Below are 11,535 nucleotides of genomic sequence, written 5' to 3' on the forward strand. Positions count from 1 at the left end.
TTTGGATATTTTCATATACTTTTGGAAATATTTAGCTAGGCTGATAGAGTTCACATGTTGCAGTGTATAGAAAAGAAGTCATGGGCTAGGTTTGGAAACTTTAGCTCTGTTCTTGTGGGAGCTTAATTCCTGTGGGTGAAGTGATGTGTCAACAGCCTTAATTTCTGATAGATTGATTCTTCATTTCCTCACGGATTAAAATAAGCTTACTCACGTGGCTACTTCAAAACCTGTGTGTTTCTTTGTTACCATTGACAAAATAATATTCCACACAGCATAGCCCTCTCACTGTTAGCTATTAATCTTCTGATCTTTCAATTTTAATAAGATTTTGGCTTTGTTAACCATCTTGACAGTATTTAAAATAAAGAAGTGGGTTAAGTGTTTTAAATAAGAATTCATATTGTTGAAAAATCAAAGATCTTTTGTGATTGTGATTGACATTATTTGTGTACTTTGGCTACACAAAACCAATTGATGCATCAGCCCCCCCCCCACACACACACAGTGTCAAGCCTCCCCATGATTTCTAAAGTGGTCATGAACAGTACCATAACTGGTGTGATACTATAACTATCTGGATTTAAGCTTTTCCTTCTACACAAGCTTATGTACTTTTGCTTAGAGCTGCTGATAATATATGCATATGATTTTCACTATTGCTATAGAAACATGAGTCATAATTGCCAATAAATGCATTAGTACAATCTTGGTTTAATTAATGTTTCTTGTTAGAAAACTCAAACGTGCATTTAACATGTTGAAAGAAAACTAACCTAAAATACAGCTCCCTCAAATATTTCCATGAGAATGGCAGTGCAGATAATGTTGATAATGTAGGTATCATCTATACCTTCTTAACCCTCCCTAGGAAAGGCCTACCATTTTTTTCCCTTGGAAATCATAAAGGAAGAATTTGATAGGCTCCACAGACTGCTTGTTCCCTGCCTATAATGCGGAAATCTCCTCATCTTATCTTCATGTAGAATTTGAGTCAAGATTGCTATACAGACTACCACTCCTTCAGTCAAACCTTAATAAGAATGATAAATTAGTTAATGGTTTTATTATAGTTCAATTAATTGCTGCTTTCTATTATTGCTGTCTCCTACGCTGCAACTTGAACAATTTCATGAGTGTGTTGTGAAGTCCTATGGCAAATTAGTTGAAGCTGCGTAAGAGGATCAGCTTAATATTCCTGTAGTGAAGTATGCTTTTATGCCATTTCATAATGGTTTTTCTCCACTACTGTCTACCTTCTGGTAGTTTTTCTATTTCAAATCTACCAAGCTTTCTGAAGAGGTCAGGTAGTACTGGGCCAAGAACTTTGATAAAATCAAAAGTATCTAATTTGCATACTGTTCCAAATGCTTGCTAAGGAGAAAATTTTGTCAGTCTTCAGATCTGTTCTTAGTTGTTCATAACTGGCTATTTGATGCCTTCTTTTCATTTATGATTTTAAGATTGGTTATGAGAAATAACACATTAGCTGATTGATTAGTGGGGCCTATGAAAAAGGGCAGGTATTTATTTATTATTAGAGATATATTGGTTCCAGCATGTTACTGCAAATTGAGAATAAAAAAGATATAGTTTTTAATTGTAACAATGACCTATTTAATATCATACACTATCTCAAAAAGGTATCTACTGAGGTTTTGGTAAAGTACCATGCTTTAAATGTGGTTACTTGATTGACCACCTGTCTTTTAACCAACAAATGGTTTGATTTTTCTTACAGATTGGCAGCTTGCTCTTTCTTTCCTCTTTATTAAGAACCGCTCCCTTTATTTTGCTTCTCTTTGGGTTTTGCAACATAGTAATAAGTAGTTATGAGATTTCACTAAATAATTTTGGGCCTCTGGATAAATGAGATGATCTGTTGAATTGGATGCAAAGCGTAGCTTTTGAACCAAAGATGCCATTCTGCACATAGGTAGTTTTTTTAGACCTAACTCAATGCCTTTTACTAAGTCCAGATCTAAGCATTATTTCATCTGCCTGTTTTTGTGACATTTAATAATTAATAATAAACAGCTTTAAAACATACACAAGTAAGTAGCACTGGTGTTTATAATTATGGGCTGCTTTTTAAGCTCCTTTCAGATTCAAAAGCAGTTTTCTTTGGAGGATTCTGTTGAACAAAGCTCCTTCTGCCTGGCCAGAGACATTGCTTTTATACATTAGAAGGTCTTAAATGATTTTGTTGTAACCTGTCACAATTTATATTTGCTCCAATGTAGCCCCGCAATCTTCAGCAGCAATCCTAAAGAATTGCAAGCTCTGGGAGGAGAATGTGGCCTTTTAAATTGTTGGGCAAAAATGATTGCTGAAATATTTTTCATGAAATTAAATTTTGATTTGCAAGCCCCGCCCCCTTAATCTAAGAGGGTGCCTTACCAAGAGGTAAGAAACTAGCTTTAAAGTGAAACTGTTGACTAAACAAGAGTTAAAATGTGACAAATGGGTATTTCCGGAGCATGCAAAACTAAACAGTGTAGCACAGTGGCTACATAGTAGAAAACATAGGTTCCAGTCTCTACTCAGCCATGAGTTCAGTGGGTGGTCTTGAGCATGGCATCTTCTTCCGGTCCTGCTTACATGGAGTCGTTTTGAGGTTGAGATGCTACTCTGAAATTGTTGGAGGAAGGTGGTAATCAAAGTGATGAAGCTTTTAGAACTGTTGAATAGAATGTTTCTGTGTATTTGCAAAACTTACAGTGCAGTCCTATGTATGTATACTTAGAATAATCACTGTGTTCAATGGATCTCACTGCCAAGTAAATGCACAGTATACTTTCCTTGTCCTCTTACAAGCCAATGACATGTATTACACTAAATATGTAAATATGCTGCATATTGCTAGAAGCTCAAGTTTTAGTGAGAAAGGAGAGCAATAAATAAGATAAATAAACAGATTTAAAATAATTATTCAAATAGTACTGATGTGAGAGCTAGCAAGATCATATTATCTGATTATATTCTCTAAATACCACTTTTAGTATATTGTAATCTTAAATTTAACACAACCAACTCTATCAATATATTTGAAATCAGTTTTCTAAGTATTTTAGACTCAAGCTTTTCCTGACATATAGATTTATCTGGATAACAATGTGTTCTTAATGACTTCTTGGAGATTGTTCTCTATTTCAGGATACTACTACAGTTTTGAAAAGAATACACATTAATACATTAAATCCATTTTATCTATCATGATTGGAACCCTTTGTTTCTAAAAGATGTGGATTATTATGGATGCATTATTATGCATTATTTATTCTGGCAACACGTTTACAGAAACACTGTCAGATTGAAAAGTGGTTACATTTTTAGACCATCTTTTTTTAAAAAAAATGAACCCTTCATTCTCTTTGTCATTCTGTGAGACACACCCCAGTAGGACAAGGTACAAAGACAAAGGTATGCATATACCTTTATTACCCCAGTGGAGATATACTCCCAGTAGTAAAGTATGCTTGTGTTGACCTGGTTGCAACTTTAATTGTTGGAGCAGTAGAAATTGCTATGCATAGATTGTCAGAAAGAGAACAGACACAGGCAAAGAAAGATCTGGAGATAGATAATCTCTTGTTAATATTATTTTTGTAATTGTTGATCTTTACTTCTGTTGGTAGTGGAAATAAGTTAAAACATATGACGGCACACATCATTTTCTCCAAAATATAATAATTAAAAATCAACAATTGGTAAATAAATGACAAGTGCCATTTTGCTTGTCAGCTGACATAAGCTGCTCCCATTTTTCACTCGCCTTATGATGACAGGTTGTGGTTTTCCAACAGATTGGTCGCCTTGCTGGGGAGCAGCTGCAAAATGAACATTTTCAGCCACATTCTTAAAAGAACCATTCATAAGTTTCAAGGTGATTAACTAATTGCATTGTCATGCATGTAGTGGAAATTGAATTCCTGAACATATATCTGTCTTCCATGAGTAGGTATAGCATCTCAAATTGTACTTAGCAACTCTTTTCTGTTCTTGAGTTAAATTGGGCTGATGCCATTGTACCCAGTGAAACTACCAATTAATGGCACATTATTATTAAGTGTTTTGAGCATAGATAACTCATAGTGCAACAACAGTAAGATTAAAGTGTTTGCTATATTTTGGGAGGCGAAGGTTTATGGAGAACTGTCTTCCACCTCCAACATTTTTTTCTTAGATCAGGCCCCAAACCCCCTAATGTATGATACAGATGGTCTGTGTCTGCTTTCATTGTCCTTGGTTTGAACATGTAACAAAATCTTTTACTGTCATGCCAATCACCCATGAAATATCTGTGGGGCTCACTGCTCACAAATGTTTATCTAGTGGACACACTACTTTAATCCCCAGTTTGCTATTGCTAGTAATTAGTTATAGTAAAGGGAGGACTTTAGCCAAGGTCCTCCCAGTCCTACTCACGATGGTATTATGGGGAGGGGGGGAACACTCTTCAAGTACAGGATCAGGCACTGAGTATAATGCACACAATGCTATGCTTTGTTAACCATGATTTCAAGGACCAAAAAAAAAAATCTGCCTTGTGTCTTGAAGCAGTATTTTTGTTTTGATACCTTGTCATCAAAGTGAAAGTCAGAAGGGTAATGACCCCAGAAGACCCAACCCGCACATCATGGCTAGTTTTATTTTTCTCTCTGACAGAGAAGAGTAGCAGAAGAACAAAAGAGAACATCAGAGAGGAAGTCAAAATATCACTAAATCATATCTTTCTAAGTACAATACCTATTATGCTCAGAAAAAAATTAAAAATTCAGGGGGAGGAGCAGAGAAATAAAATGAAAACAAACGTATAGCTATAGAGAGATGAACAGAGAGCACAGTAATGGCTATATGCATGGTTATATAATTTCTCCTATGTTTTCCATTGCAAGATACGTTTTAACTTTTGTGAGACTTAGTACTTCAGTTTGATATTTTAACTCTTAAAATAAAAGGAAATGTTCTAACACACACACACATATGGTAGAATGTTTCCTTTTATTTTAATATATATATTAAATATATATATTAAAACCCACAGTTATTAGTTTTTCCAATAAAAGCTTGCTAGGCATTGGTGGTGGTGGGGCCATAAATGAAATACTGGACAATTTATTGCAATGTGAATCTATCAATTGGACTAAATGTCATGAGGCTAATAGGACATTTTTAGCTTAATAACTAAATGCAGACTGATGGGTTGAATTAAATCCAAATTAAATCCAAAAGAGAATTTGAAAGTTTCCAGGGGGCATAGTGGACAAAGGAATTAGGATAGAACCTAATATAGAGAAAATGTTTTTGCTGTTTCATGACAAATTGTTAATGATATTAAAAAGAGGTTTAATTTGATTGACAGACTGTTCTGTATCTGAAGAAGTGCACATGCACCTGGAAGCATATAGCCAGAATACAACTGTGCTCGTCTTAAAGGTGCCCCTGGATTCAAACGTCGTTCTGCTGCTTCTGACTAATGCTTCTACCCACCTGAGACTGTTCTAAAATCATCCCTTTTGTAGGCATTTCTTTCCTGTTTTTAAAGGAGGAAGCAAGAAAAATGTGTGTCATTCTCATAATGACTGCAAATGTAGCACAAAATAGCCAACCCCTTAATTCACAATTTGGCTACTTGCTTAGAAATAAAAAGGCTCAGAAATTATTTGCATTATTTTTTTCTTTATGTATGTTACAGGGAGCAAAACATGTCCAGCGGTCAAACCACTGACAACCTATTGTATGGCACTGAAAAAACATTTATCAAGTAGAGTACAAAATACACATTCCAAAAACAATTGCTCAGGGGTTCGTTTGTTTTTTACTTTGCGAAACTGTAAAAAATGTCCAATACACTAAGACAGTATGGAAGTGATGCATACATAATTATTCAACAATGTTAGATTTCCCAACTTCCTTAAAAATGCCTTTATTTTGGTAATTTGTCTCAACTACTAATTAAGTGGTGAATTATGTGTTTGTTCCTCCACTCTGTGAAATCCAGTTTGCTGTTCTATCATTGGAATTGTTGGATATAAATGTGAAAAGGTGTGCATTACATTTATTTATAATAGAGTCCCCTCTTGATAACTTTGTGTTTTATTCTTCTTTGCTATACAAGGAATCTAGATTTGCATTCCTATGTTTTCTTCTTCTAAAAAGGCCCAGATACTTGAATACAGCAACAGAAACAAAAATAGATAAAATGCACATAGGAATGGAAGTATTTTTCAAATCCCTCCATGTAGTTATTTCATTTCAATTCATTTTGAGCCAACCATCCCTGGAAAATACCCTTTAGAAACATAAAAGACATTTTCAGAGCACAACAATGTATTCAAGTATTCCAAATTTTGGAAGTTCTACCTTTCTTTTATTTAAGTGTCAGATCAATTTTAAACAAGAGTTGGTTAAAAATTGATTCCAGGCAACTGGTTTGTATTTAAAAACAAGAGCATGCAAAGGGAGCGTATACATGAACTTTTTAAAAAAAGTGATTGATCAAAATACAGTATTCTCGTTCTATTATTGGTTTCAATTAAAATATAGTATCTGTCTACAAAGATGTTTGGGCCCCATTCAGAAGTAGAGTGTGAAACAGAAAGCTGAAACTGGGTGCACGTGTATTCCAAGACACTTTGAACAATTTCAAACAGACTATTGTACGATGCTGTAGTTGAGACACAAGAGCAGCCGGAACAAGCTAGGCCATGCTTCTGCTAGAATGCAGTACTTTGAGCCTTTCATGGTCTTTAGCTTGGCCTAGGGTGGATTTTAAGGGGTTATTGAGAATTAGCATTTCTTGAAGGTGAAATAGAGCATGTGTGAATGTACTGAATATTAGCCCTGAGGCCTAGAAATGGCACCTGGCTTGACCTACCAGGAATGCAGCCAATAGAACAAACACTACTGTTTCTGTTTTATGCCAATTTATGCCAATAAACAGATACAGCTAGTGTTTCTCTTACACTTTTTGCTACATATCTTTTCACAACAATACAGTATAAGTGCTCAGGTATTACTATAAATTATCTTGATGAAACCACTATTTGATAAATAATACTGTACACTGTTGTATGATCATTCTTGCTTGCATATCCTAATGCAATTCTGAAATAAAAGTTAGCCTAATTCAGAAGAGATATGGAAAACACTGTTGTTATAAGGAAAGGCTGAAATAGTGATTAAGATTGTCCTCTGTATTTATATCTCTTTACAACTTTGTTTTACAGAAAGAAGCAATGAAAGATGAATGCTGAAACCTGCCAATGTTTTAAAATGTTATAATGCATTGATATTTCTTCACAGTTCAAATCATGTTTTCCCAATTGAACTCTTATGCAAAGTCATTTTGCTCTCCAAAGCTTCTGATGCAGAGCCAAGGATGCATATATGAAAAGGGGAAACGGGACATCATTTTGGAAGATAACATTAAAGGACTACAAGGGGAGAAAACAGACAAGCTGAAAAGGAAACAAAAGGACATGTTTGAGAGCTGGGTGTTTGTCATGGTACTAAAATGTGATTTAGCATGAGGCCAAGCTGGTAAAATAGCTTGTGTTTATATAACAAACAGAAACGTGTTTTCCTAAACTCTGCTTTGAGTTATTTTTTTTTAAATCAAGGCTTAGAAATTAGTGATCTCTTTTCAGTAAATGCAGCAATGTTTGATCAGTGTGCAGGCGTACACAGATAACAAAGGTGTTTGTAAGGGGAGTGCATGGCTGAACTAGGCAGGCTATCTCACCAATGTCTAACAATAATGTAAACAAATTGTCCTGTTAAAACAGGCACTGTAAAACCATTTTTAGAATTCAAGGCAGCATCTATGCAAGGATTCTAATCAAACATTTAGATTCCTGTAAAAATACTCAGGAGAGCCAGGAACCAAACCCTATGCATTACTTGAAGTAAAAATTCATTGTTTTGCAAGACAAAAACCATAATAGTCTTTGCTGCATAATGACATCCCCCCATTGTATTTTAATAGTGTAAATATGGATTCAACAGTTTTAAATGCCTAGACACTCATGTAACTAGCAAAAGAATGCTTAGCAATGATGTCAAAAGAAAACCTTGTCTTGCTCTTTGGAACTGTATTCCAAAGACATTCATAGCCCATCAAGACGACCAGAAAAGTCTGAGAATCAGGGATCCACAAATGAAGTGTTTTGAATTCTTGTGGCAATTATATTGGGTTCCGCTTGCAATTAACAAGCTTCCTGATGAGCATACATCAGCTGTTATATGGCCAGAAGCTGGTTAGATTTGTTTTAGGAGAACTGTTGTATTTTCTCCTTCAAGAAATAAATTTGTCTTCAGAAATCTACTTCATTCTTAAGTGGTATGATTCTATTTGTATAGTAGAAATGTTAAGGATGAAAAGCTGTTTAGTAATTGCGGAGAACATATGAACTGAGCATATGAGCACTGAGCACTGCTTGATAATAATACTTTGGTGAATAGTTCCACACAGATCTAGACTTTCAGTTCTGGATCTGCTTTTCCATATGGCAGAAGCAGTTTATCCTATCATGGTTGTATTAATCACAGACTACGGTTGCAATTCAGCTTTGTATTAAATGGTGATTATAAAACTTAACCCATGCAGAGACTGAACAAGTTCCCTGTACCCTTCAGCATACTGGTGTGCTCTGTTTTATGCCATGCTTGCTTTCTTGTGAATGAAGCCCATAGTAGCTGGCTAGCAAAATGAGTCCCTAAATACTTAATGATGTTGGGAGATGGGTTGAGAACATAATTGTTCTCAACATTCAAGTGTCACTTTCAAGCAACAGAGATAAACATTTTGAGGGGTAAGGCTCATTTTGCATGAAACCTGTGTAAAAAAATGAGGGAAGATTCTGGGTACAATATATCAGAACATTAATCTCTTCAAACTTCATTGAAATTATTAACACTTCTGTTCCAACTATCTATCCAGAAAGCAAACCCTCTAGGCAGGTAACAGTGCTAAAAACAAACTTGACATTACAACACAAATGCCACAGATTACAATTAAATAGACTTCAATTTCTCATTCAAGCAGCCTCAATAAAATCAGCATCATAAAAAGCACACCTGTAACTATTGTTAGTGATAAAATTAGGGAAGAGTACAGATGGTGGCAGGATAATCAAGGTGGGGTGAAGAACACCTTGAGATGGGAATTCCAGAAATTAATGGGAGTTCTGCAACTACCATTTATACCAAATGTTCTGGTAGGTTGTTATCTTCTGGACATTATTACTCCCCCCCTTCTAAAAAAAATTTGCCGTCTTTATGAAGGTTTTTTTAAAAAAAATCTCATATAGAAGCTATAAGTTTACACAGACCTGCCATTTTCTATTTTAATGGTGTTAACTTCTGTTTCCTGATCAGTGACTGAACAGCATGTTGCAGATATTGCAGAGAAGGCAGGAATACAAAAATGTATGATAATTAATGTCACTGCAGATGATAGTCATCTAGCTGTTAACAAAAACCTAGAATTGTGCAACTATGTTTATTAACATAAAACATCACAAACAGGTAACAATTAGACAGATTTGCAGAAATAAAAGTTTCTACCATCTGGATGTGGAGCAGTCATATATTTTTCAGAAATATAAATTATGAGGAAAAATACTGAAATAGGTCCATCAAACTAAGGCTCATAATGATCATTTTACACATCTGACTATTTCAGGAAATTTCCTAAGGATTTAGGAAGCAAATTGAAAAGTTCTCCATGATGTGACCTGAATTTTTCACAATGATGGTATATTCTTCGCAGTGTATTCTTTTATTCCTGTTTAATTTTTGTTTGTGAATGGGGAAAACTGACAAAAAAGCAGCTTTTGTGATCTGGAATATTTGAGTACTTCTGTTTGATTCATCATAGCTGCTGATGGAATACCTTGTCAAACTCAGCAAAATCAATTTAATTTCATCTTCAGATTTTAACAAAACTTGTTTTTGTGCCAAATCTGTGCTCAACAACAAATGAACAGTAGGACAAACACATCAACAGCTCTTGGCATACAGGAACTGCCTTAGCGAACTACCTTTATTACAGTGAAATTTTCTATTACTCTGTTCATATATTGTCTCTGGAAGACTCCCTACATGCTTTGATTGATGAATCTCTCTCTTGCTTTTAAATAAGAATTTTGGTAATTTACCTCCAATGTATTGTAAAATAAATTATGGAGATTAAACAGCTACTTCTGCTTTTGCAGTCTTTTCCCTCCATCACTTGGACATGAACAGTCAAAATTTCTGATGGGGGAAACATCCAAGAATATCATTCAATTGCATGGTTTGCTGTAAGTACTAATAAGGTGAGTACCAACACTGATAATATTGATCATAAACATTAATTCTGGTCCATTACATTTTATCTAGGGTTGTGTTGTATTCTGTTTAATGCTTAGTTTGTGTTTCTTTCAAAGAGGTAGTTGTCTATAATTAATTTCCTACTAATTAAATGTGTGGGCATTTCCAAAATATTTTAATTTGAGCGGTTCTTTGCAAAAGGTTGGTAAAGCGTAATAGCACTATTTTAGATAACGTATGCAGTTCTAGATCTCTGGATTTGTTCAGTGTGTTTAAAATAAATTTTTGAAAGAGTAATTTATCTGTCATCTTTAGGCTAGCAAACTGTTATTTTTAATCCAATATGTACAATTGTGTAATCACCAGGATCCAAAAGACTGAACAACTGGATCCACTACTCCAAGGGGTTTTGTATTTAGATTGTTCACACCATAAACCACTTTTTAAGATACTTTATAAAGCAGATTTTTGTATAATATTGGTTGCTGTTCAGTAAAGTTTCCAAAACTTTTCAAGCAGTATGCTCTGAATATTTTGAAATAAATTTTTTAAAAAATGTATGTTATATCAACTCAGGGTATGTGAACAACAACAAAGAAAATAATCTTTAAAATTGTCTTTACACTGAGATGTGGTTTATTTTTATTTTTTTTAAATCTTTAACATAACATGGGAACAAGGAACTCTTGTGCAAGCAGAAATGGTCTGTTATGTAAAAAAATTAATACCATAGGAAAACATACTTTCCATATAGAAAAAAGTCTAAAAGTTTTGTGTATCAAAGAACCATAATGATACTGCACAGAACATATTAACATTGTTTGTTAAAAAAAACCCTTATAGTAATTACTATGCAAAACAAAAGCAGAAGTTCCGATCTAGCTAAAGTTTCTTATGCCTATGGCTACAATCTTAAACAGGCTTGCTATGGAGTACATTCCATTTAACTCATTTGGACCTCTAAATAAACATACTTAGGATTGCACCGCATGTAACACTGGAAAAACCAATGGGACCCAAGTTGGTTGTGAAAATTTTGCTTAATTGGTTTCAATGGGATGTGCAGCCATATCCTGTATGCGTGTTTACATGCAAGTTAAATTACACTGTTCAGTAGGGGCTTATTCCCAATGAAGAGTGCATAGAATCTTAGTCTACCTTAGTTGCATAGGGCCCAATACCATATGCATAAAGAGACAAAACAACTGATGCCCATGA

The sequence above is a fragment of the Heteronotia binoei genome, chromosome 10 (genome assembly GCF_032191835.1).
Source record: "Heteronotia binoei isolate CCM8104 ecotype False Entrance Well chromosome 10, APGP_CSIRO_Hbin_v1, whole genome shotgun sequence".
Taxonomy (NCBI): domain Eukaryota; kingdom Metazoa; phylum Chordata; class Lepidosauria; order Squamata; family Gekkonidae; genus Heteronotia; species Heteronotia binoei.